Here is a 24,472-nt window from a genome sequence, read left to right as displayed (position 1 = left end):
TGTAGGAAGACCTGAAACCTTGATCAGAACTGTTACCCATGTAGAAAGCAGCACATATAATTAAATGCAGAAAACTAATGAATATAATGAAAATTACAGTTGCCTAGCAGAGGGAGCTAAACCTAACATGATGTTAGCTGGTGTGACTTAAGTCTCAGTTTGGACAGTTTCCAGGACAGAATATAAAAATTATAGTTTAATGATTGATTTCTACTCTTTGTGTTTTATGGAAAAAAAAAAAAAAAAAGAAAAAAAAATCCTTCTTGTGTTTTCCTTTACCAAAAAATAAAACCAATGATACAAAATAGGTATTTCCAGGAAAATATGGATTTCACTATAAAAGGTGTTGGTAAAAAATCATCTGATTAAGCATAAATCCATATTCAAAAAATTTAAATTAAACTCTGAAAAAGGTGCTGGAATTAAATTCTGAGATAGGTGCTGGGAAGGGGACTAGGATCAAGGCAGAGGAAGATTCACATTGCCTGATTCTTCCTTTTACTTGAAATGACAAATATGATACATACATAGAAAACAAGAAATTCAAGGGATTCTGAAGGGTTAAAGCACATTTGCAGTACAGATCGGGATGATTCCATTAATGAAAACTTTGCTTTGCTTGGGGATGTAATACAAGAAGTTAAAATGTGACTCAATAAACAGAAGAGGCTTCCTGCCTGTTGTTATTTATTCTTTATCATTTGCTCAGTGCTGACAGTGCATTCTCTATTGTGCATGACACAAAGACAGCCCCTTTCTTACCGATTACAAGGGGCTTGTAAGATTTACATCTATAATGTATAATTTATACTCATACACTGTTATTAACTTTGTTCTTATGGGCTTTGCATACAATGGGGAGTTATTAGGAGGGCTTTGAAAGGGGAGTCGTGGGTAATTTGGCAAACTCTGAATGGGAATTTTAGGTTTCTGCATGTATTCCATGCCCATGTCTAGCCTTCTTTCCTCATTAATCTAATTTCTTTCTGAAGGTTCTTTGCCCAAGAGTTCCAAAACAAAGAGGAGAGAAAAAAAAAAAAAAGAAAGAAAAGAACAGAAAAGAAAAGAAAAGAACAGAAAAGAAAAGAACAGAAAAGAAAAGAAAAGAAAAGAAAAGAAAAGAAAAGAAAAGAAAAGAAAAGAAAAGAAAAGAAAAGAAAAGAAAAGAAAAGAAAAGAAAAGAAAAGAAAAGAAAAGAGAAAAAAAGTAGTTCCATTGTATCAAACAGAAATTAGGAAAATATTCAGCAGTACCATAAAATGACATATTCCTTTAAAAAATAATAATTAAAAAAAAAAGTCTTTAAAAGCTGCTGAAACTTCCCGGCATTTTTTTTTTTTTTTTTCCTCCATGGAGCCACTGTTTAATTTACAGTAAGTCAAGAGTCAGGAGGGATGATAAAGTTAAGCTCATGCTGTTGAGAACAATTATCCTGGCCCAGAGACATATGTAACCCCAGAAGGTTGAACAGACCACCATAGCTTAAAGGCACTAAGATAAAAGGGCACGTGCTGCGTGGGCCCAGTGGGAGCAAGGCCACAGCCTGTGAACAGAGCCCACTCTGCTTTCATTTGATTTGTGCCTCTCTCTCTCTCTCTCTCTTTTTTTAATTTTGATTTATTTAATAAGACCCTGGTGCATTCATTGTAAAGGAAAAAAGAATGGTAGCTGGGACAGCATGACAATATTAATCTAACATTTGCTCCAGACAAAAATAGCTGGGCCACGAATCATGGCAGACTCTCTTTCTAAAAGACTGAAGACACTCAAGCAAGATGTGCAGTAAAATAGATGAAGTCACGGGACATTTAAATTCGGCACCAACAGAATAACAGCACCTTTTCTTTTATCCCTTTCTCATTAATCATGCTGGTTAATTGTTGGGATCATGATTTCACAAGTTCATGTAGTACACAAAAGGATTATCCTCCAACTGCACATAGTACTTGGCATTTACCTCTACATATGCCAGTATGTCTACATTAAAATGTGAGGGTGTTTTTCATTTTCCTTTTTTTATTATCCAGTTTTCCTGGAAAACAAATTGTATGTTGTTCTCAAAAATGGAAATACATAAACAGAGAAAACTTCAGATAACAATTAATAAAGGAAATCACAGCTTTTTGAATTGAAAAAAAAAAAAGAAAAAAAAAGAGAAAAAACAGTAAAGGAGATAAAGATAGAGAAATAAAACAGTTATGTAGTTTAAAAGACTAAGTCATTCCTATAAAAGAGGATTCAACCTTTTGATAGGGGTCTAGTTGGTTTTGTTTTAAGAAAAAAACAGTGGGATTTTTAATAAATGTTGGCAGCTGAGTTCAGATTTCTAAAAATAACAGAATATCAAGACATTTTTTCTGTGATTTTACTCCTTACTGTCCAGAAAAATGTCTGTAGTACCTGAGAAAATGTGTATCACTGAGGCTAGAGGATGATTGCTCTTCTGGATGCCTCTAAGAAACCTACCTGCATTCTTAAGCACATAATGTTTAATGCCTAAAAACTGAAATACTTTTACAAGCTAAATGATCAGTTAAGTTCTTAGTTATCCCTCTCATGTATTTTTGGGCTGGTAAAATTTTATTGCTGTTTTCTTCTAGTCCTTTTCCCCCTGTTTACGTACAGATCTGCATACAGAAATTCCAACCTCTCTCTCTCTCTCTCTTTTTTTTTTCCCTGCCAAAACCATGCTAAGTATTATTGTTTCCAATATCCAAACTGGAAAAAAAGATACATCAAGTTTCTGTGCACTATTCTGATCCTCCAAAACTTTGAAATCTTCCAACAAAGTGCGAATTGCAAGGCATTATTATTTCTAATGTAATCATCAGAGAGAGACTGATTCCATAGTTTGGCAATTCCAAATCACCCCCTTTTAATTCTGAAGAATTAGAGGTTTATTCAAAGAGCATGGTTAAATATAGAAGAAGAAAGGAAGAGCAGATTAAATATGAGAATTCTGTTTCTCGTATTTGTACTGTTTATTTTGCCATCCAAAATGATGCTTAATCAGATAAACAGTGAGTTGTTGCCATGGTAGTATTTTATGATGTCAAGCATCTACAACTTGCACTTTGCTTTCTCTTCTTGGTGGAAAGCAGCTTGGCAGTAATCCTCTCAGCTTACCTCTGTGTGCTTCGTGCTGCAGTATGAAGAGCTATTTCGGGGCTTTTTCTGAGCTGAGTGTTTGTAACTCCTTCCGACAAAAATTTGGCCTTGTCTGAGGCAAAGCCAGAGTCTCTCAGGGTGAGATCACAGTCATATATTTTACCATAGCAAAGAATGAAAGACTGATGAAACACAGCTCAGAGTGACCTAGTTTTGTCCTCTGTTTTATAAGGGAGGCGTCAGGAAATACTTTACTTTCTGCGTAAAAGGGTTGGTTCACAATGTGATGCAAAAGGTGTAATTTGTTTTGGAAGAGGTCTGCCTGTCATAAGCAGTGTCCCCCTTAGATGAAACCCTGGATTAAGTCTCTAGAATTAATGATAACTTTTAATGATAACTTAATGATAACTTTCACTTTGCCTCCTCACCTCTGATGCCACTGCAGCCATCAGATCAAGGAAGACAAAGAATACCTTGTGATCTGTTGGGAGTGTCATAACACACTGATAGATCACAATAATAAATACCTCTTCCTTCCCTTCACCCCTAAAAGTTGTACGATCTTGAATCACAAGTAAGTTTGAAACTACTGCAATCAGTGCATGGGGACTCCAAGAGCAGAAATGAAGGTTAAATTCAAAGGCTAAATTATTTATTGCAAACTATTTGCTTAGCCCTGGCACCGAAGAACAGCGGAACAAATGGAATTGTTAGATGCAACACATATTGAGAACAAAGGCTGCAATCCCATTTCTAGTACTCCATGCTTAAATTTCCCCTGTGCTTTCAAAAACTGCAGCGTTAGCTTTTCTCTCTCATTAAACTGCTCCTCTTCTAGATTGAACCTAACTTTTCAGTTTACCTAAAAATCGTGTGTTCTGAAAAATTCAATGGGTGTAATGAATGAAAATAGAAACACTCGATGAGGCAGTGAATATACACTGGACTGTACTGGAAAGTCATCTTCTCATGGCTGTAACAACGCACTACAGAGGCTACAACTCAGCCGAAATGTAGAAGCTCCTCTTGTCATGCTGCAGGAAAAAGAAAAACTGGAGTGATGAGGGACACAACCACTGGAGTGCTGCCTTTGGAAAGGAAAGGTGGTGAGTGATCAGCGGGGAGCACCTCCTGAACCACTGGGCTGACCCACTTGCAGAAAGGGACTCCAAACCCACTCTTGGGGCAACACAGCACTCACCACTGGAGGTCTCTGAATCTCTTCATTCACCATCAACACATCAGAAGGCCTGCAGCCATGGACATGCTCCATCTCACCCTTCTCCATCCAAGGCATCAGCCCAGTATGTTTGATCAGTAAGGGAACCACTGTTACTTTTGAATGTGGCATCTTTCTACCCTTGGCACTGAGTCAATCTGCGTAGTCTTGGTAAGCCAGACCCACTGAAGGTGCAGAAACCTTTCTGATGGCACTCTGGGAAGGAGACAGCATTCTACATTGGTTCTTTCTGCTACTTTTGAAGCTTTCATGCTCTAAGTTGTTTTTATGCACTCTTTCAGCATCTCACAGACAAGGGAGCTCAGCATTTTAGTCATTTACAACCAAGATCTGCCGTCACATACACCCATGCAACTCATGGCCCTGGGAGACAAATAAGTCTGCCAACAAACCATCATTTAAAGTTCCTTTTCTTAAGAAAGAAAACAAACAAACAAACAAAAATCCCACCAAAACAAATAGAAGGATTTTGCCGCAAACAAAGTGTGGTCAGTCAAGTAATACAGAGTAGAGCTTTGAGTAAGTTATGAACTAATTTGCTGTGATGAAGTGCATTATGAACCTGGTAGACTACAGAGGCTTCCGAAAACCTGGTGAGTTCTGCAGTTACTCCAAATTCAGGAAAACAAACAGCACTATCCCACTTTTAGACACACACACATTCTTTTTCACTCTGATCCTCTATATCAGTCAGTAGTCACAAAGTTAAATTTCTTCTGGTAGAGCAAAGGAGTATTACCATGCATCTTCTAAGTTAAGGCGTCTAAAACCCTATCCAAAGGATTTTTCAGAGACACCCTCTTGCTCTTAGAGATAAAGTTCTCTCAAGTGTCCTGGATAAAGCATCCTTCTGACTTTCTACTTAGAAAAACATCCCATTGACCTCAATAGGCATTTTTTACACATTAATAACATGGTAAATATTGTGAAGATTTATGTAATGGTAAATATTGTGAAGACTTGCAGGACATAATATAGTCATTTAATTGACAAATGTTTTGTAAATAAAGAAACGTTTATTCAGCTTTCATTACTAAAGAAAAAAAAAAACAAACATTAATGTCACTGCTCTAGGTTATATGTGAGACTTTGTTACAGAGTAATGTTTTTTCCCATATAAAGGCAATCTTTGGAAATGTTTTGAGCTCTGTTTTCAGGACATTCTTTGTGAGAAGAAGTGTGGTATATCCAAAGGTTGGAGTAAAGCTTCAAAACAATATTCTCTTAGCTCTTCCCAACACAAAGATATTCATATCTGTCTTCTAAACAGTCACTGAAAGTTTGCATTTCAGGATAAAGGGGAATGAGAAGGGTGGCTGCTCCCCAGGAAAAGCTACCAGGAGGTCATCCCAACCTCCACAGCTGTGCAGCCAAATACCTGTAGATCTGCTTGTCTTCTGCAGGAGTTAATGATGCCAAAAACCTAACAATCCCAAACTAAGTTAATCATGCTGTAGTTCTATTCCCATCATCCCATATTTATTCACTTTATGATGCAATCTGGCATAATGCTAATGCTCCTTCTAAATTATCACAGTATTTACTTTCATTCTGGCCTAAAACTTCCAGTATCAAAAAAAAAAAATAAAAAATAAAAAGGTTTGTAAATCTGGTAGTTTTTCATAGAAAATATCTTCTGTGAATCAGATGTTTATTTTCAGGCTGTTCAAACACTTCATAATTCAGGAATAAAATAATGAGAAATTGAAAACATACAAAATTCTCTGGTTAAAATTGTTATAGTGTTTTAACAAATTTGGGCTTGTTGCTTTTATTTTATTTTTATTTCTTCCAGTACTTACAGTGTTTGTTGTCAAACATACTTGCAAAGTTGTAGAAACTGTGGTTGGAAGGGACCACTCTGGAAGTCGCAAGGCCAACTTTCTGCTCAGCGCGGGTCTCTCACCAGCACAGGAACAAGCTGGCTGTTTCCTTGTCTGGCTAACCCTTGCAAACCTCCACAGATGGAGACTCCATAGCTTTTCTGGGAAGCCTGTTCCAGCCTCAAACTACAGTTTGCAGCACAACTTAGACATACATGTTTATGCTGTGGTACACAAGTGCTAAGCATTTCCCAAACTTAGATGGAGACACAGTTCATGTCTTCATAAGACTGCAACCATAAAGGAGAAGCAAACACACAAACAAGAACCAATTAGCTGGATAGTGCGGGTTACATCTAAATGCAAAAAGGGTGATCACTCTGTCAGCAGTTCCACTTATTTGGGTTTGATTTAAATCCAGCCTAGACCAACATGCAAACTCTTCAGTACAGAGATAAATTTTACTCTTGCAGAGTTGTAATCTCTAATGAAACTGAGAAGCACGGCTATTTGTGACTATATTGACATTGCTGTAGTACATTGACCATAGTAGTCTATCATATTTCAGTATAATATTCTGCCTTTTCCTTGTATGGATAGTGTATTCCTCTTTCTTTCCAAATGCTTTTGATCCAGCTATAATATAAAAATAATTCCAACATAGAAGTGGTTGCATAGAAGTGGTTGCATTTAGTGATAGAAAAAAGGCAATTCACATGTATTTACACTCTTTAAGAATGCACATACTTCACAGAATCACAGAATCGTCTAGGTTGGAAGAGACCTCCACGATCATCTAGTCCAACCTCTGTCCTAACACTAACAAGACCTCCACTAAATCATATCACTAAGGGCTACATCTAAACGTCTTTTAAAGACCTCCAGGGATGGCGACTCAACCACTTCCCTGGGCAGATCTTATATACTGCATATATCTACTTATATCTGCACGTGTGTTTGTATGTATAGTATAAATATACAGATCTATAGATATAATAGGCAAGAAATAGGCAGATATAGACATAATTATAATTACCATCTAATTTCATATTTGTAACAGAAATATTCAGCCATTCATAAAAAAACTGTAAATAGTTAATTATTGAAGAATTTGCTTAAATTATAGTTTAAAAATACTCATTTCCAACACCCAGAATTGTTATTTCTAGTGATCGCTTCTTTTTTTTTTTAGCTCATGCTTCCTTGTCCCTTTGTTCTATGCCTTCTCAAATATGAGAGCTACTCACACCTCCCAAGTGCACTGAGTCACATTTCAAAATCACCTACAAACTTGTATTAAATATCCACTGTCATTAGGTGTCCCTGATGGAACTATAATGAGATGGCACCAACTGATGGATTAGACATTCTACTCAAGAAGAAGTGAATAGAGTAACCTTTGAGGTGAAATGTGCCACAAAATAACACAATACAGATGATATTTCAAGAATAAATATGTCTCTCTGTGCCTCACTGAGTAAAATATACTGATTCATTAATAATAAACCATATTGGTACCAATTGTATGCTATCAGAACACAGTTTATATTGTTTATATAGTATTTATGTTGCTGTAGATATGCTTTTGAAGATATTTTAGGTAGTTCATATTATTCAGGATGGAATTTATCTTTGTACCTCAAAAAGCTGAAGGACTCTCCCAGAAGAACACAGCTGACATCTCCCACACAGTTTCTATAGCTCCCAGAAGACCCTGTATGAACAAAGACTTTTTTTTCTTCTTCTTTTTTTTTTTTCTGTCTAGTTAATTTTGTACAGTAGCATCCCTGCTTACTTTGAGACTTCAACAAGAAGCATGCTCACAAGCTATACCAGTACAGCTAAACATGACAGAGACCTCATGGCCAAGCGGAGGCTTGGAGACACACAGCTTAGAGCTAGCTGCCTCTAGAGCAGGATGTCTATGTTTTATAATATTTGAACTGGCTTCTCTGGGCCCTTGTTGTACTGCAATGCAAAAATTACTGAGGGGAACAGATTCCAGCTAAAAGCATCCGTAATAATGTAAAGGCTGTTTTGCAGCCCTCTAGGCTGTTTTGCTCCCCTCCAGGGAGATGATGGTTTATAGCGCGGACCTGAGAGTAGGCGTAGCTAGCATGGAGTGAGAGAATGTTTGGGGTGCAGAAGGAGGTAAGGTCACCTGGTATATTTCTGGAGGACCTTGTCAGCTGCACAAAGCCAAGTCAAGTGCAGTCTTATCCATGCTGCCTTTAGGAGCAGTTCTAATGAACCATCCCCAGAACCTTACTCAGATTTATTTCAGATAAAACTAGTTGGTTGACTCTAAAAAAGAAGCAAAGATCAAGCTAGAATTTATGCAAAATAGACAGTCAGGCATCGTGGTTTAATCATGGAGACCTTAAGGGAGAGGAGATGGAAACAAGGTTCACCTGACATGCTTTTCATCACTTAATTGAATTACAATCAATCAGTTAGGTACTCCGGTTGGAAAAGCTGAGAACTGTCAAATGAAAGACTCTGGAAGTGATTGTTAAGGTTTTGTTGGTACCAAGAAGAACATTCTCAGTGTTGCAGCAATAAGTGGACTGCTGGTATGTGGGTTCATGGTAATAAATAATAATAAAAGCAAAAATTACCTGGGTGAATATTTTTATAGGCCATCAAAACTGTGCTTCTGCTCAAGGTGGAGTTTATGGAATTGCTTACTGAGAATCCCAAGTTACTGGCTGAATAGAAAATTTCTTCCTGAGAAACAGGTATGGAGAACCTGACAGTAACACACCTGCGTATGCTTTTTTTTTTTCTAAATGTGTTTTGCCATCTCACATCTTAATTATGGGAATGTGACTTTATTACTTCTATGGGCATATTCTGCATCCCTGCTAACCTGGGAACCCACCTCCATTACCAGACCCAACTTCTCTCAAGAAAGACAATGTGAGAGATCCTTTCCATAGGATCACATTTTTCCTTCATCTGAAAATACCATTGACTTTACATACAGAAAGCCATAATTTTACACAATAAATGATAGAATTAACAGAGCTATCAGGATAGCTGTAGTCTTCACTTTTTCGTACTACATTTTTATTTTTCTATGAGCAATCTGAAATTTAATGCAATACAAAAATTGCCAGCAACTGAATTATATCAACATATTGTAATGTAGAAGTTCTACTTGTTTCTCGTTAAGTCTGTCCTTTCAGGAGATAAATGTTGTTCTGACCCCTGAATGCACACTTTAACCTAAGTCCTACAGGCTTCACACTAACAAAGTTCTCTTCTCAGAGAATTTTTTCAAAGAGCTTTTGGGTCAGGTTTTATGCTTGTGACTCATGAATAAAAGCTCTCAGTCCTTCCCGTAACATTTCATTCAAGGTTAATCATTATATGATACAGAGACACCTGAAAAAAGATTCCCCTGCCTATACCCTCTCCAGAATACTTTACATTCTAAAATCCTTGCCTTCCTCATCAAGCTCTCTAATTGCTTAATTAAAGCTACAGTGTGTTTCTAACAAGCTACTGAAGGCTCTTAGAAATATAGTTTGCAGTAATTAAAACACAGTGAAGCCTTTATAGCTTGATACACCTTAAAACTTCTTTTTTCCATCTCTTTCCTCTTTCTTACCACAAAAATCCTCTTCTCTTTCATTTTGTTTCATTTTGTTAACATCCTGTTCTTAATTTCCTAGAATATACCTGCCAGCTTGGCAGGTACCAAATTTACAAAGCCCCTGCCTATACCTCTAAATGCCAGTGCTCGCTGCTATACTGGGCTGGTTCCAGTCTACCAACATCACCCAGTCAGCAGGACACTGTTAGTCATTTTCAGACCCAGATGGAAACAGACACAAAGATCATGAGCAATGGGGCTTGCTCTCCTACCCATTTCTCCTTACAGGAACTTTCCAGTCTTCCCCAAACTTTGAGAATTGCCCAGCTTTTGACTAGCAGCTGAGGAAAGCCCTGCCTGAGCTTCCCACCTGCAACAGTCATCAACAAAATGAGGCAAATGAGACCGTTTCCAATTCTTCAGCTCACTGCCGAAGTTAGTGCAAAACAGCACCCCAACATATACTGAGGTTACTACCAATCTGCAGGAGCAAAGAGTTAATAGAAAATCATAGGCTCTTTTAGATGGCATCAAACCTGCAAGTCTCCAGTGGTTCCAGAAACGATAATCACTCAGAGAGCACTTTTTTCCCTATGCTTTCACCCCCTGAGGGTGACCTTACTCTACAAAAATCCATCCATCTCGTGCGTGCTTTATGTGTCTTCCCCATGGAGTATGCATTTTATGTAACAGATGATTAATTCTTCATCTTTACATCAGGGAGAAAGAGTTGCTTGAAGAGGTAAAGCTAAAGGATTGGGGTGATGCAGTCCTTGCTGAAACATACTTTCATGAGGCTTTACTTTGCTTTTGTGCTCTAAGATGTTGTTATTTAAATGGATTTGATGCTGGTACGTGAGAACAGAGAAAGTTTCTGTTATGCTATTTCAAGATAATTGATTTTCAGCTTGTCCCCTGGAGTATTTAGTGCCTGCTGGGCATTACGTGATAGACTGTACTCTGTATCTGCTCTTCATACCAGTTTTACTTGTTTACAAAGCTGCAAGTGTACCCAGCTCTGGTATTAAAAGATAGTCAGCATGACTGATCCCTGGGAACTTCAGCCCCATGTAAACTTTTAGCTGCTGCAATTGAATTAATATCACTGAGGAGATACTATTCTTGTGTGCCCTCAGCTCACCTTTCACTGTTCCTGAACACTAAGCAAGGAGTTTCAGTCACGTGTATTACTACCTACAGTCAGCGGGCTGCCTTAGTATAGGAGCAGTATCTATAACCTTAGCCCATACATTTAAAGAAGTGTCTAAAATTAGGCACCAAAATTTACATATTCATAAGTACCCTGAATGGAAAAACTTAGCCCAATCAAAGCAAAAAAAATACATATATATATGGTAGCTACTGAGAAGCTCAATGTCCTTTGTTCTCTTTGAGCACCAGAGAATTTGTAGCTTCCATCTTGTTAGAAAATGTTGATCCTGTACACAGAGTAACAGATGAACTGATCTAACTAGTTCTTTCCCTGCATGGTCCCAGACCATGAAAGACTTTTTGTCACAGTGCTTGAAATAAAATCAATTGTTTATTCTGAGGTCACTCCCATTTACGATTGTGAATAGATTAGTGAATTGCAATTAGTATACTCACAATTCCCCAGAAGCTTCTTGATTCACGACTTTGAAAATTCTGATGAATGTTGCTGATAGGAGCTCCTGCAGATAAACATTCATTGCAAAGATACCAAAGACAGTTGTTTAACCAAGTACTTCTGCAGCTAGGTTGTTTCCAGTATCTCACCAAACTCACTGGTATTTCCAAACTCCTGTCTTCAATGTAGGGATGTCCAAAAGATGAAAGGACTTTTTCAAGTCATGGGGGAAGTCTGTCACAGACCAAGATCTTAAGTTTTGACCTCCTGATCCTCATTGTAGTCCATTAACCCATGACTACTACTACTACTACACACACACCCCAAAACAAACAAACAAACCAAAACAAACAACAAAAAAAAGATAGGGAAACAGGCAGAGGGGAAAATTAACTTTCAGCAAATTATCAGTGTATCATAGATTCATTGGAAATATGCTCTGCTAACTCAAGTGGCTTAGATCATTAAACCCTGGAGTCTGTTCATTTATTCATTCTTAGACCATATTACCCTTTATTCTGCTCTATCACTATGAAGTTGTGTTTTTCAGTTTTTGTCTGTTTGTTTGTTTGCTTAATCCATGTGAGAATTGTTAGCAGGTTGCTAGTGCATGTATATGTGCATTGCAGACAACAAAGGTGTCACATCTGTTCTATCTCCTCACCACCACATCTGGGAAATCTCTGCATTCTTCACCTGCTATGACTTACCATGTGGCACAGCTCAGTGCAGAATAACACACAGAAGTCAGAGTGAAGTTCTTCATCTGTCATATCAGCTCAGTGTCAGCATTTGACAGAGTCAGGACACACTCTGAATAGATCTATCTGTTATGGATGGATGAGGCATCTATGAACAATACTGAGTTCAGTTATTCAAAGAGATCACTCACTAAAAGCCAAGAACACCAAAGCCACCCTGGGTAATGTGTCCACCCTGGGCACGTGTCCGTTGTGCAAAGTCACCAAAGCTAAGATCAGGTCATATCCCACAGTATAAGCCTCACTGTATTTGAGCACAGCTTCCTTTAGCCTCAACTTGTTTAAAACAATAAATCTTCCAGACATTCCATTAAACATGTCAATTGAATAAATAAATAGCAAATTTTGAAATCAAATATGAAAATTTTAGATGGAAAAGTGCGGATCCTCTTGGAATTTTTTTGAAATAGATTATTTTAACCTTATCGTTTTCACCTATAGAAGATAAAACTAACTTCTGAACAAATTATTTTGGTGACATTGAAATAAATTATTTTGGGATATAGCTATGAAAAAAAATAAACTAGGGGATTTCAGTCTTCAATAAAATTCTTAAATCATGAGCTATATTGAAATATTGGTATTATTTTGTGATAGAGATCCTGTTTTTTTCTTCCAGTTCCGGTATTGATGCTAGACTGAAAGCTTACAACAAGTAAAATAAGAAGCTAGATAGATGAAGGGGCAGTAGGTGCAGTGTCTATTTTGAAGATGCTATTGTAACTGCATTGTGGACAAGACAGATCTTTTAAGAATAAATACAATTTCATGTTGCAATAGCTCTTAAAGAAGTCAAAGTTAAAGGAATATTATTAGCTGAAAGGATGAAGCATAATTTATCCTATTGCTGTGAAATATCTCTAAGGCTGCAGCAACCTAAAAGAGCCTAGCAGATCCGTTCTAGAAGCTTAGATTTAGTGTTAAATCAGTCGTTGTCCTCCAAGAGGATTTTTATATTACAGAATGAAAAGTAAAGCAAATTTCCTCTCCTAGAAGATCTTTTTCATGATGTATTTAGAGTTATAAAATTAAATTTTGATTTGGTAGGATGCAAAGGTGGTTTTAAAACTGTCTTTCTTTCAAAGCTCTGGAACAACTGGATAGGTGGTTCTAAGAGTTTGTGGAACATCATTAATTTATTTGAGGAAGAGTCACGAAAGTTCAAGCTGAGTTCCTATACATAGTGTCTCATGGTTGTTAGATAATTCCCAGTAGACTGTCATGAGCATTATTAATGAGTCTCCATTAATGGTTTATAAAAAACCTTAGTTGAACTCTGCTTGCAGTTCCATTCATTAATTGCAGTAATTAAAATTAAGGACTGCAAAAACTTAATAAATATTTTTTTCATTAATTCATATATGATGCTTCCAGTGAAATAAGGGACTTACAGAACCATAACTGTAGAGTGGATCTGAAGCAACAGCAGATTTCCATTACAAAAAAAACTTGCAGATCATCCTTTGATGTTTGAGTAGAGAGAGAAACCATACACCTGAAACTAAGGAAGATGCCTATCACATTGTTAACATGGCAGAATTTATCTTTCTAGCCAAGTAATCTGTTTCTAACTGCAGAGTTGTTTTTTTGTTGTTATTTGTTTGCTTGTTTGAAGGTGGTTTTTGTTTGTTTGTTTGTTTGTTTGTTTTTCTTGGTTTGGTTAGGTTTTGCTAATATATGTTAAGTTTTTGGCACAATTTTTTTGTTGTTCATTTCAGCAAACAATCACAAAAATGATTATGATCATAATACAAATTGAATAGAATGAACAGCCAGGGCAAGAAACAAGCAACCAGAGGGGAAAAACAAACAAACAAACAAAAAAACTTTCTTCACAAGTTAGGCCAAAATCTTCAAACAGGTGTGGAAGTAATTGAAGAATAGACAGTTTTCATTACACTAATAAAATAAAACTAAATAAAACAAAACAAAAAGAATGAATCCCCCAAATGAACACAAACCACATTACAAGAATAGACACAATCAGCTTAGTTTATCTTCTCTCTCAAGAGCATATAAAACTTGGAAATAGTCCCCCATGGGAAGCCAAAGCAACAGGTAGAATTGCCACCAGAAAGAATAGATAGGATGTCATATTGCTTGTTTTTTGCTTAAGGGAAATGCATAAATATCCATCAGAATATGATTACAGAACCCAAAGGAAGATATTAGCAAGACAAATTTAGAAATAAAGAAGTTAGAAGTGAATATTTAAGTTGTAGATCAACCAATATTTCTTCTTAGTGAGAATAGGATACCTTGATTTTGGTTTGTTTCAGTGAAAACAAAACCAAAGCCCTGATGTATCAAGCTTCTTTGAAGTATTTCTAGTTTTCTTTACAGCATGTACATCCAAAGATTTTCTTTAGAAAAATAGTTATGTTAATGATAAGATCTTTCTCAAATTCCAACTGGATAATTGCATTTTGTCTGATTATATTATGCCACAGCTGTGACAGGAAAAAGTTTTATCCACCTGCTGTTTTAAGCTATTGTGTACTTTTACAATTAATTAGTTGCTACATTTCACCCTAGAAACAGCTGCACTTTCAAAAGTAGATTTCACAAACTCCTGAATGTTCTTTGCACATACATGTGTAAAAGTACTTTGATCCTTTAGAGTATATGACAGTAATATGATTTTAATTAACTCATAATTCTGACAAATATTTATCTAGTGCTTTCAAAGTCTGGATAGCTTCTTTTCCTTCTTTAAAAATCTGAGCAAGGTTGAATTAACAGGCAGATTCCAGCTACTGATAGAAAGATGAAGTACATATTCTTGCTTTTATTCAGTTGCTGTGAAAATAATATGGGAACAAAAGTATTTTTACCTCATGTTCAAATGTAGCACATTTTTACTCCATTAAAGTAGGACTTTTTTTCCTTCAAGCCTGGGGGGTTAAATATTTCCAGATTCATCACTGCAAAAGAAAGCAAGTATATCTTTCATTAAAATTGATTCACACAGTGTCAGAATATAATGTTATAAAATTATCTTTTCACTACTCTCTAGAGAATGTTGTATTCTGTGCCTTCCAGGAGGCATTGTCATCTTTACCATCACATCCAAAAGCTACCTAGAAATTGTGTAGTTTAAGTGGAGCACTTCTGTGGCATTGAGAAATCTTATTGACTGTAAATTAGAGATGAAACAGACATAGAAACCAGCAGAATAGATTTATATAGCCATTATTAATTTCTTATTAATACTTCAGCTAAGTATTAATCATCTATATTCTTCCTGCATATGGATTAGTATTTGTACAGGGAATATTGTTCCTTTTTGGGTTTCTGTGTTTATGACAACACTGACATCAGCAGAACTCTATTTCCCTCCTCATAAGGAGCAGGATGTGAAGGGTCTTAGGGTCTGGAAAATCACGGCTGTGATCTGGCAACAGGGTAACATGTAATCTCAGTGCATTCTTACAGGACCCAGGATGCAAACAAAAGCTCATGAAATGGAGGTTCCTTTCATTGCTGCCTCAGGTAATACCACGATTTAGTATCAGCTGAATATTTGTCTGTGTGCACCCAAGATAAAATGCCTTTCAGTGTGTGAGAAAGTGGGAAGGACCAGAGCATGGAACTGCTTGTCCCATGAATGCAGGCACCATGTTGCACAGATGGGTGACGGTGGATTGCTGACTGACTCAGGAAAACCTGTATCTCAGCATGAAGATGCTGTAGGTCTAGCAGAGACTATGTTACTGGAATTCACCTTAAGCTTCAGTGGTAATTCATGCCCTGGTTCTCATCACTGTGGACAGCAAACTACTGTGACAGTCCCAGGGCCTGGATTCAGTCGCACGCATGGGTATTTGAACAAGTCTTCTCAGCTGTTTCTTCTTTCACTGCCTACCTCCTATATGGGTTATTCTGGCTGCAAGATCAACTGTATGAGGTCTATTTTCATGCTTACTAGCAAGAGCTTGGCACAGTGGGAGGCTCTAAGAATGACTGGCACCTGCCTGAAACAAATACCAGCATCAAAATACAACATTTTTCTCTGAGAGAACTGCAGTTCCTCCCTCTCCTCTGAGTTTCATTTGAGGTTTCTCATCTCATGAGAAATAAAGGATTAATGTCTTGCAGAAAAATAGCCTGTCACCTGGGAGAGTCATATTTTGTGGGATTTATCTATTCCTTATCGGTGCAGACACTTAACTAAGTTTATCCGAATGCTCATCAGTGATAGTGAAATTCCATGGGGTCTGGGGGTTGCACAGACCCATTTTACTTCAAAAGTTTTCTGGAGCAGTATTTACTTTAATCCTTCTTTTCCTTCCTCTTCTTTTTCTATAACAGCTTTTATTCACATGTGAGTTTCTGGCAGTTTCAATATGTTAAAACCCATTTAGACAACATTAAAACTGAGAATTCTCCACTGTATAAATTTAATTCCAATTACTCTTATTCCCTTGTTATCTGCTGGTTATAATGTGAAGTACTTTCAAAATTGGCATATTAAAGAAGCTATAATTTGCTCAACAGCTGTAGAAACTGTGATAATTAAAGGAAAAATTAATTGGTTTTATTTTGATGTTTCTTTTATTATATTGCAAGTATGAGAATTTTCTTTTCAAGGTAAGAAGTCATCATTTCTCATCTGTCGATTTATCTATATATGTACCTCAGCATCATATTTCTCTGAGCACCTTCCAAAAATGAAAATATGGAAATAATTTTTATCTCTTTTTTTCTCCCCTCAGCCTGTAGAAGAAATAGATTGCTATATTTTAAAGTCAACAAGGACCACTAGGTTATTTAGTATGAGATCCTCAATCAAGCCTTACATCTAGGTATGCTTTTATTGAGCACAAGGATGTGATTTCAACTCGGGCAATTCCAGACGGGCATTCAGTTGTGATATGAAAGCTTCAAAAATGAAAAATTCAGCACTTCCTTCAGCAGTTCATTCCAATGTGTGTTGAGCACCAGTATAATTTCTTTCTACTAGAATCTCTCCAGAGTTAACTTCTAGCTGCTTCTACACTGCCTTTCTTCAGTAGATTAGAAAACTTCTTAGTACTGACTGTCTTCTCTGCATAATGGTATGTATACCATAAAATCAAAGCTTATCTTGGTCTCCTCTGGATAAGTTAATTAGATTTAAATCTCTATGTTTTCCATTGTAAGAGGTCTTCTTTCAGGCCACAGGTGAGATGCAGCCAATTTTTAAACTTTTTTAAACTATAAGCTCTAGAACCAGACTCAGAAGTTTAATTTGGCAGGATTACTACCAGATGAAGTGGTAAAACCTCTCTCCAGCTCTTAATCCACGTTTCCTTGTTTGCACATTTAAAGAGCACTAGGCTTTATGCCATGGCTTTGCACAAGTTGCCTACATGGACCTGCTTCATCAGCATGATTCCTAAACCTTTCACAATCCATTCACACAGTCCCTTCCTGAACTTTAGCTGTAAAGGACAGATATCTAGTAGCCTAGACACTGATTTCTAGTAAATGCTCTACCAAGTCCAGTTGCCATAACTGATGTCTTCTATGTTGAATCTTACTATGTCTGGTGATTTAATCTCTAGAAGAAAGCTCCAGAGAAAGCTTAGCTCAGGCAAGGCCTAGTTCTGGAGATACTTACAAGCACAGAGTGGACTTATTTGACTAGATTCATAACTGGAGCAGTTTAGCTCAATTTTTAGAATAAGTGGTATGAATCTCTCCAAAATTAAAATTAAAGGATCATTGACTGGTCTTGCAGATATTTGCCTGAGCCTGTCTGTTCCTTAAACTTCTAATCAATACAATGAGTATACAAATATTTATCTTTATAAGTACTTTTCATTAAAAGCTAATTATAGTATACTTCTGCAATTAATTATTATCTGCTTTAAGTAGATATCTTACAAGATTATACTTAATAAAGAGAATCAGTCATTCTTACACTCTGCAGGCTGGGAATTGTTTTAAAGATAAGTTTAATTCCAGTTAAACAAGATGTACTGTAAATGTTCCCTTATACATTCATTTGACATCCAAGTCTCTAGAGAACTTTTTGCTCTTTTTCTATGTTGCTCTGCATCCATTTTACTTCCCCTCTGGCCATCCATTACAAAGAAGAATTGGGTTGCTGTGATCAGACACCACTGCTGCAGTGCTACCCTGAGCAATCTGTTTCTCTAGCACACAGGTTCAATTCTGGTTGTTTATTGACTTTCTCTGGGTTTCTCAGAACACCTCCTTCTGGATGACTGCAGACTGACTGCACTGCCAGCCAGAGGCATGGGTCTGGATGAGGCAGAAGGAAGCCTGTCCCTAGGGGTAAGAACCCAGCAGCATCACAAACATGTTAGATTCCATGGTGAATTACACAAATAGTTAGTAACAGGTTAAATTTCCTTTCCAAAAATCATCAAAAATTGGATCATCAGAATGAACATGATAATACGTAGAAGAAAAAATGTATACAAGACTGAATGATTTTTGGTGTCTTAGTTTTCACAGTAGGAAGAAAATAATTGAAAATCAGCATTTATCTTTCTCCAATTTCTTAACTCATGTATTGAAAGCTTTTTAACCAATGAAAAAGTCAGTTCTAACTTATATTCTCCACTTAGAAGAAATACCAGTTGTGAATGAAACCTAAAGCAAACAGGGTTACTACCTCCTTATTACCGCCTGTCCTTAAAGGGTTAGAAAAGAGAGTGGTAATAATGTTTGAGCATGCTTAAATTGCAGCAAAGGAGACACAGGTTCTATTTTTTTGCCACTGCGGATAAGATCCAAAAGAATTAATCTGTGGAGAGACACAAGAATATCTCACCTTCCAAAGTCAATTACTTCCACAGAGAGAAGTTGTTATAACAAAAGCTTTCTGCTTTCAAAGTGTGAAATCAGCCTTCAACTGCACACATCTGCAAAAGGAAAAAAAAAGATCGTTAAATTACCAGACTGGTGTTACAGATTTAATATAATATAAAAAAATCTACATTTCATTATAAACAGTTTAGAATAATTTCCATACTTAATCATCTAAGTTTTACTTCAGTTTTTAAATCAATGGTTTACCCGCTGTACAACATGACAAAATCAAGGAGCATAGTACTTGTTAAGGCTCACATGCAATTGATTGACATCAAAGGGCCCTCCCAGATATTTCACTGAGATTTCAGATATAGCTTTATAAATGCACTTTGAAATGAAGCTCTGATCCCAAAGCAAAAAAAGAAATCATAAAGAAACCAAGGTATTTTCTTGATTACTGCTCAGCATTTTTTCTGTAGACGGAAACAAGACCCAGAAGCTTGTCTTTCAGCTGTTTGATTCTTTGATGCAGGGTAATGGTATTAAGATTTTAAGGGCAAAGGAGCAAATGTTAAAAAAAAAAAAAAAAAAAAGGACAATAAAAATGATCCACTGGCATCAGGATAGCATACATTATTTTGGTTTTGTTACTGTTGATTTCTTTTTTACAAAAGCAAACAGTTTTATTGTTTCAACGTCTGAAAGAGGAGATGCTGTCAGATAGGCTGCTCGGATGACTGTAGAGACCAGGTCTACCATGGTGTGCTGTGACACGGTATATGCAAAACAAACTGCAAAACAGTAGTAGAGCCTTTACACTCCGGCTGGTATATTATACATCTGACCACATTGTACATCTTTGATTTAGCAGGGGAAAATTACCCAAATTATATTGTGGAAAAAAAAAAAAAAAAAAGCTGTTGTGGAATTTTGAGGGAACTTTTTCATTAAATACTCTAATAATGTTCAGAACTGGTTCACCTGGTGCTCTCTGAATAATAATAAAAATAAATAATAATAATAATAAAAATTTGATTAAAATACTTGATTGAAATACTGGTTTTAAGAATTTAAATCTAGATATAAGTCCAGAAGCGATATAAAAAGTGTGATTTCTGCAGTGACTGTCTGGACAATTGAAAGATAAATATTGAATTGTTCCTCACTTGTTATTTGAAGGAAAGGATTAACTCTTTTACATTAACATTTTTCAGCAAAGTTAACATTTTCTGTCATTTTAAAGATATCATTGCATGTGTTAAAGGCCCATTGGCTTCTTTTTTGTGTGGTTCTGTTTACTAGTGATGCACTATACATTAAAGGGTCTGAAATCTGTTGAAAAGCATTTATGTCCAGAAAGCACATTTATACCCTTTCAGTCCAACATATCTCATGAAACAAATCAATTTGACATAATAGACTTTGTAAAAAAAGGTGAAAATATAGAAGGACTTTTTACTCATTAACACAAAAGAAACTACTTCTGACATAAAAAAGTGTCATTTTTGTGTCTCTTGCTTAAGATGTGTAAACAACAAAGTAATCCTGAATTGTACACTGTTTCTGGTAGAAATGAAAGCCAAGTGGCCAATTTGAGCCATTTTATGTCTTTCAGATGAATAGCTGTGAGGAACATCCTTTGAGGCAGACAAATGATCTGAGACAATTCCCAAAAGGTATGATTATATATAAGCACCTGCTTGCTGTTATGATGATTCAGTCAAGAACAATTGTGAATGCTTTTATGAGTTCTGCAAAGTTATTAACCTCAGCAGAGTGCAAACCAGTCTTTTCTTAAGTGTCATAGTTCTGAAAAATCTCCAGCAACTCTCATGTTTAATATGATGAGAAAGTCTTTGTTTATTGGACTACCTAGTCCAGAAGAACAAACTTCAGACTGCTAGACTACAAAGACAGGGGTAATCAGAGAACCTGTAAGTGGATGAAACTGGACATTGAAATGAGTCTAAATCCAATAAATATTGGATCTGTGAAAGGCCTTTTCTAGTACTCTTTGTTATCTGAGCTGCTGAAACTTAGTTTGACTACCTCCTGGCAGAGTTTCTTTTCAGATTCAGATTTTCAGATGTTCAGCAAAGCTGGCAAAGACTGTGTAACATGGGGTCCAGATTTACTTCAGCTTTAGTCACAGGATCACAAAAAAAAAAAATGCAGTGAGACTAACATGACATCAAGAGGCCCTTAACATGCATGTGTTTTCGATGCAATGACAATTAGACAAATATGGAGCATGAAAGGGATGGTCCAGGAAAAAAGAAATGTTATTAGTGCGTATATGCAAGATGGGCTATTAAGAAGGCTTAAATACTAGAGTGCAACAGCACATCCTGCCTTTGACTTTTCAAAATCAAAGACATTATTAAAGAGGGAAAGGCAACATTGTGTGGATATGAATAATGGACCTTTACACTTCGTGGAGACAGAAATTATGAACATATAATGAGATTAGAGTTTCTTAACAGAAAATATTACGGAAATGAATGTAGTTTAATCACAGTCCACACTAAAATGCCATGTAGCAAGTTTTGTACAAAATAGATAATATAAGAAGTAGGTATATGTAATTGACATAAAAACTTTATTATGGATTTTGTTTCTTGATGCATTTATTTCAAAGCCAGTGAGGAGAGAGACAGTGGGATATCATCATGAATAGCATTAGTCCATCATGAGCAAAGTTTCACTATGAACAGAACTCCTGAGGATGCAACAGTTGTGTTACAGCCCCATCTTAACTGAAGAGAAACATAAAATAATCAAAGTCAGGACCTTCTGTTCTGTGCTTACTGATCGCCAGATTCAATAGGAAATTTTTCAGAGCTTCAAATGTCAAACACTTGCACAGGAAGAATTTATGCATATGTAATCATGTATTTTTCTTCTTTGTGGTAGATCATGGCTATTAAGTTGCTGGACATCTTAGCTCTACACATTTACCTACAGTACAAGAAACTTTCCCATGTTTGGCCTGTGTCATTGATAGCTGTGCATGTAATTTAATTCGACAAATAATATTCTCATAGGCCTCATCAGATAAAAAGCTCTTGTCTACAGAACAGCATAACCTAAATCAGCATAGCATTAGAACATGAGAACATTTATGTCCATTTTGCTACAATGTTAGTACACAGATAAAGCAGGTTTTGGTTCAGTGCTGACCACCTGGTCTCCCAGTCACACTGAATGAGTGAAGAGCGATTAGCAGAAAGACTTATTTGGTGTCTTCCATTATCACTCTTTTGCCTCTTTCGCTTCATTGCCGTAGAAGAAGCTGAAATCTGCACTGCCATGGGCTCTTTTCCCACCCTCCTTTTTCTTTCTGCACTTTTAAAACTTGGTAGGACAAAGACTGATGCTAGCGTCACCCAGATCAATGATGCTTTTCAAAGGCATTGAGTTGAGTGTGTAAAATTCCTCATGTCAGCCTGCACTTTGTAGCATACATAACCTTGATTGACATATGTGAAGTGGTTCAGTGAGCTGTGATCAACTAGGGATTAATCTGATCTTGTGTTTCATGCACAGATGAAGGGGTTGCATAAGGGAAGTCAATTTTTTTTCTGCTTATTTTTGCTTATTAGTGGAAATATCTGTCTTGTTTGCAAATGCTGTTGGTAGAGAGCTTGATATTGACCATTTCTCCTGAGTTGCATAATAGGCATGGAAGAAAAGACTTCATCTGCCTGTGGTTTGCTGCTCTTCCAGTCCGAGGCCATGCTTGGCCCAGATGCCCAGCCTTCAGACAGATCTGCCCAGCCAGCAACTGCTCACACACCAAACCCCTGCACTTAGAGCAATGTCTGTTCTCCATCACTGAAGACTGGCTGCAACCTGTATAAATATACCAAATCTAGTTTTAATCTTGCTGGTTTGTGTTCAGGTGCAGCAAAGATATGTCAACACTGGGTATGGCTCCTCAAGTAAGAGCTCGCACTCTCTGGCAGGCTTGCCAAGGGTTTCAGTGTTGAAATTCATGGCACCATCTCTTCATTTATTGGCCAGTGGAGTTAGATTAAATCTAGCTTGGCTTTGTGCCTAAAAGCAGTGCATTCATTACACCCGTTGCAATGTAAGTTTATTCCTATGGGGTGGAAACACTTTCAACTTGAGCAACTAGTTCATCACACAGCCTAAACTTTTGTGCATTCTAATTTTCCTGTTGCCACAATTTCTGCTGTGTGCTCAAAAGAGCAGTCACATTTTTCTGTAAACAAAGTGAAAATATCCCAGAACAAGTCAACTTATCAAGTGCTAAGAACAACTGGACATGGCTCTTTGATACGAATGATACAGCACCACTTTGGATACAGTTGAGTTGATGTGTTTGGTGAAGTTTGCAAAGACCTTGCGATAGATCTACCCACTTGCCAGGATCAATTCTTGAGTTACTGCCTATAGTTAGGCCTTGATTCCGACATGTACACCCAGAGCTGGTGAGGAATGACTCTGATAAAATATTATGTCAGTTGCAATTGTTGGCTTACTAAGATGTTTTGGAAAAAAAATTGTTGGGATTTTCAACAAAACATTCACAAAAAAAAAAAACAACTCTTAAAAACATGATATCTGTTTAAAAGAAATTTCCAGATTCAAGTAATCGCCTGCACCTGTGTCCTAAAAAGCTAGCTATTTTGCAGAGGATATTTCTCCAACATCATTTGCTAAATGCAAGGTAAAAATGTCTGAAATCAGGATAGTAATCATAGGGTCAAAAAGCTGTTTCCCACTGAGTATTGAACACATATATGTGCAAAAGGTTGGAGGGGTTCACAACAGCTGATTTTAGCCCTTTTATATTTGGCAGGGATGGGGTTGGGGGAGAAATTTTGGAGCACATTATCTCTAAATAATCCCAGATTTTGGCTCCAAGATTTGTTTTAAAGAGAGCAAAGTAATTGCAGTTTTCCAGTTAACCTTATTCTATACATGCAAGCTTTAACCTTCACTTTATTTGCTGAATGGGTGGGTCATGACTCATCGACATAATCTCTTCAAAGTCTGCCAGCCTGGGTGCCTTCCCTAATGATATTGCTTGTTTTGTGCATTGATACAGTGACAGTTGAGAAAAATGCTTATTCTTTGAAAGGTCAGTGTACAGCTTAATCTACATCAGAGCAATCACTTTCTGCAAAGCCTATTGCTGAAACATAGATTTTAACCTTTTTACATCTCAACTTTTCAGTTTTCTTTTCATTTACTGTGCTCTGGACTGACATACCAGCTATTTGACATTAAAGTTTGAATTCCTCTCTCCAAAATGGTAAGTTTGGTAAGGTCAGGATTATATCTGTTCTTCCTTATCCTCAAGAGTATTTTAATGAAAGACCAGCATTACACAGCTCAGTGCTAAAAGGATAATAGAAACTGCAGAGCACAGCATTCACAACTCCGTTTTATGAGGAGAATCAAAGCCAAAAGTGCTCTGATTTTTCATTACAAATACTACTTTACGTCCTGTTATGACTGGACAAAACCTTGAGAGATCTTTCTGTCTACCCACCTGCACTATTGTTTTGCTGCAATTTGCCATCAAGTTGTAGTCAGTAA

General features: G+C 36.7%; 1 long non-coding RNA gene across 10 annotated transcripts in view; it reads right to left on the bottom strand.

The window, feature by feature from the left end:
- Positions 1 to 24,472, bottom strand: part of LOC310899039 — a 40,544-nt gene that overhangs the window by 11,024 nt on the left and 5,048 nt on the right. Inside the window, exons 3-7 of one of the 10 annotated variants that reach the window (XR_014583940.1) lie at positions 18,924 to 19,014; positions 14,974 to 15,063; positions 7,967 to 11,442; positions 7,810 to 7,885; positions 309 to 6,461 (exon numbers count right to left, since the gene is read on the bottom strand). This is a non-coding gene — a long non-coding RNA (uncharacterized lncRNA). Of the gene's footprint in view, positions 1 to 308; positions 11,443 to 14,973; positions 15,064 to 18,923; positions 19,015 to 24,472 lie in introns of those variants that run through there. The other 9 variants (XR_014583943.1, XR_014583944.1, XR_014583936.1 and 6 more) reach the window with 9 other exon arrangements.

This window comes from Anser anser, assembly GCF_964211835.1.
Source record: "Anser anser genome assembly, chromosome: 4".
Classification (NCBI taxonomy): Eukaryota; Metazoa; Chordata; class Aves; order Anseriformes; family Anatidae; genus Anser; species Anser anser.
Note: the sequence above shows the minus strand (reverse complement) of the source record. Positions and strands in the feature narration are given on the sequence as shown.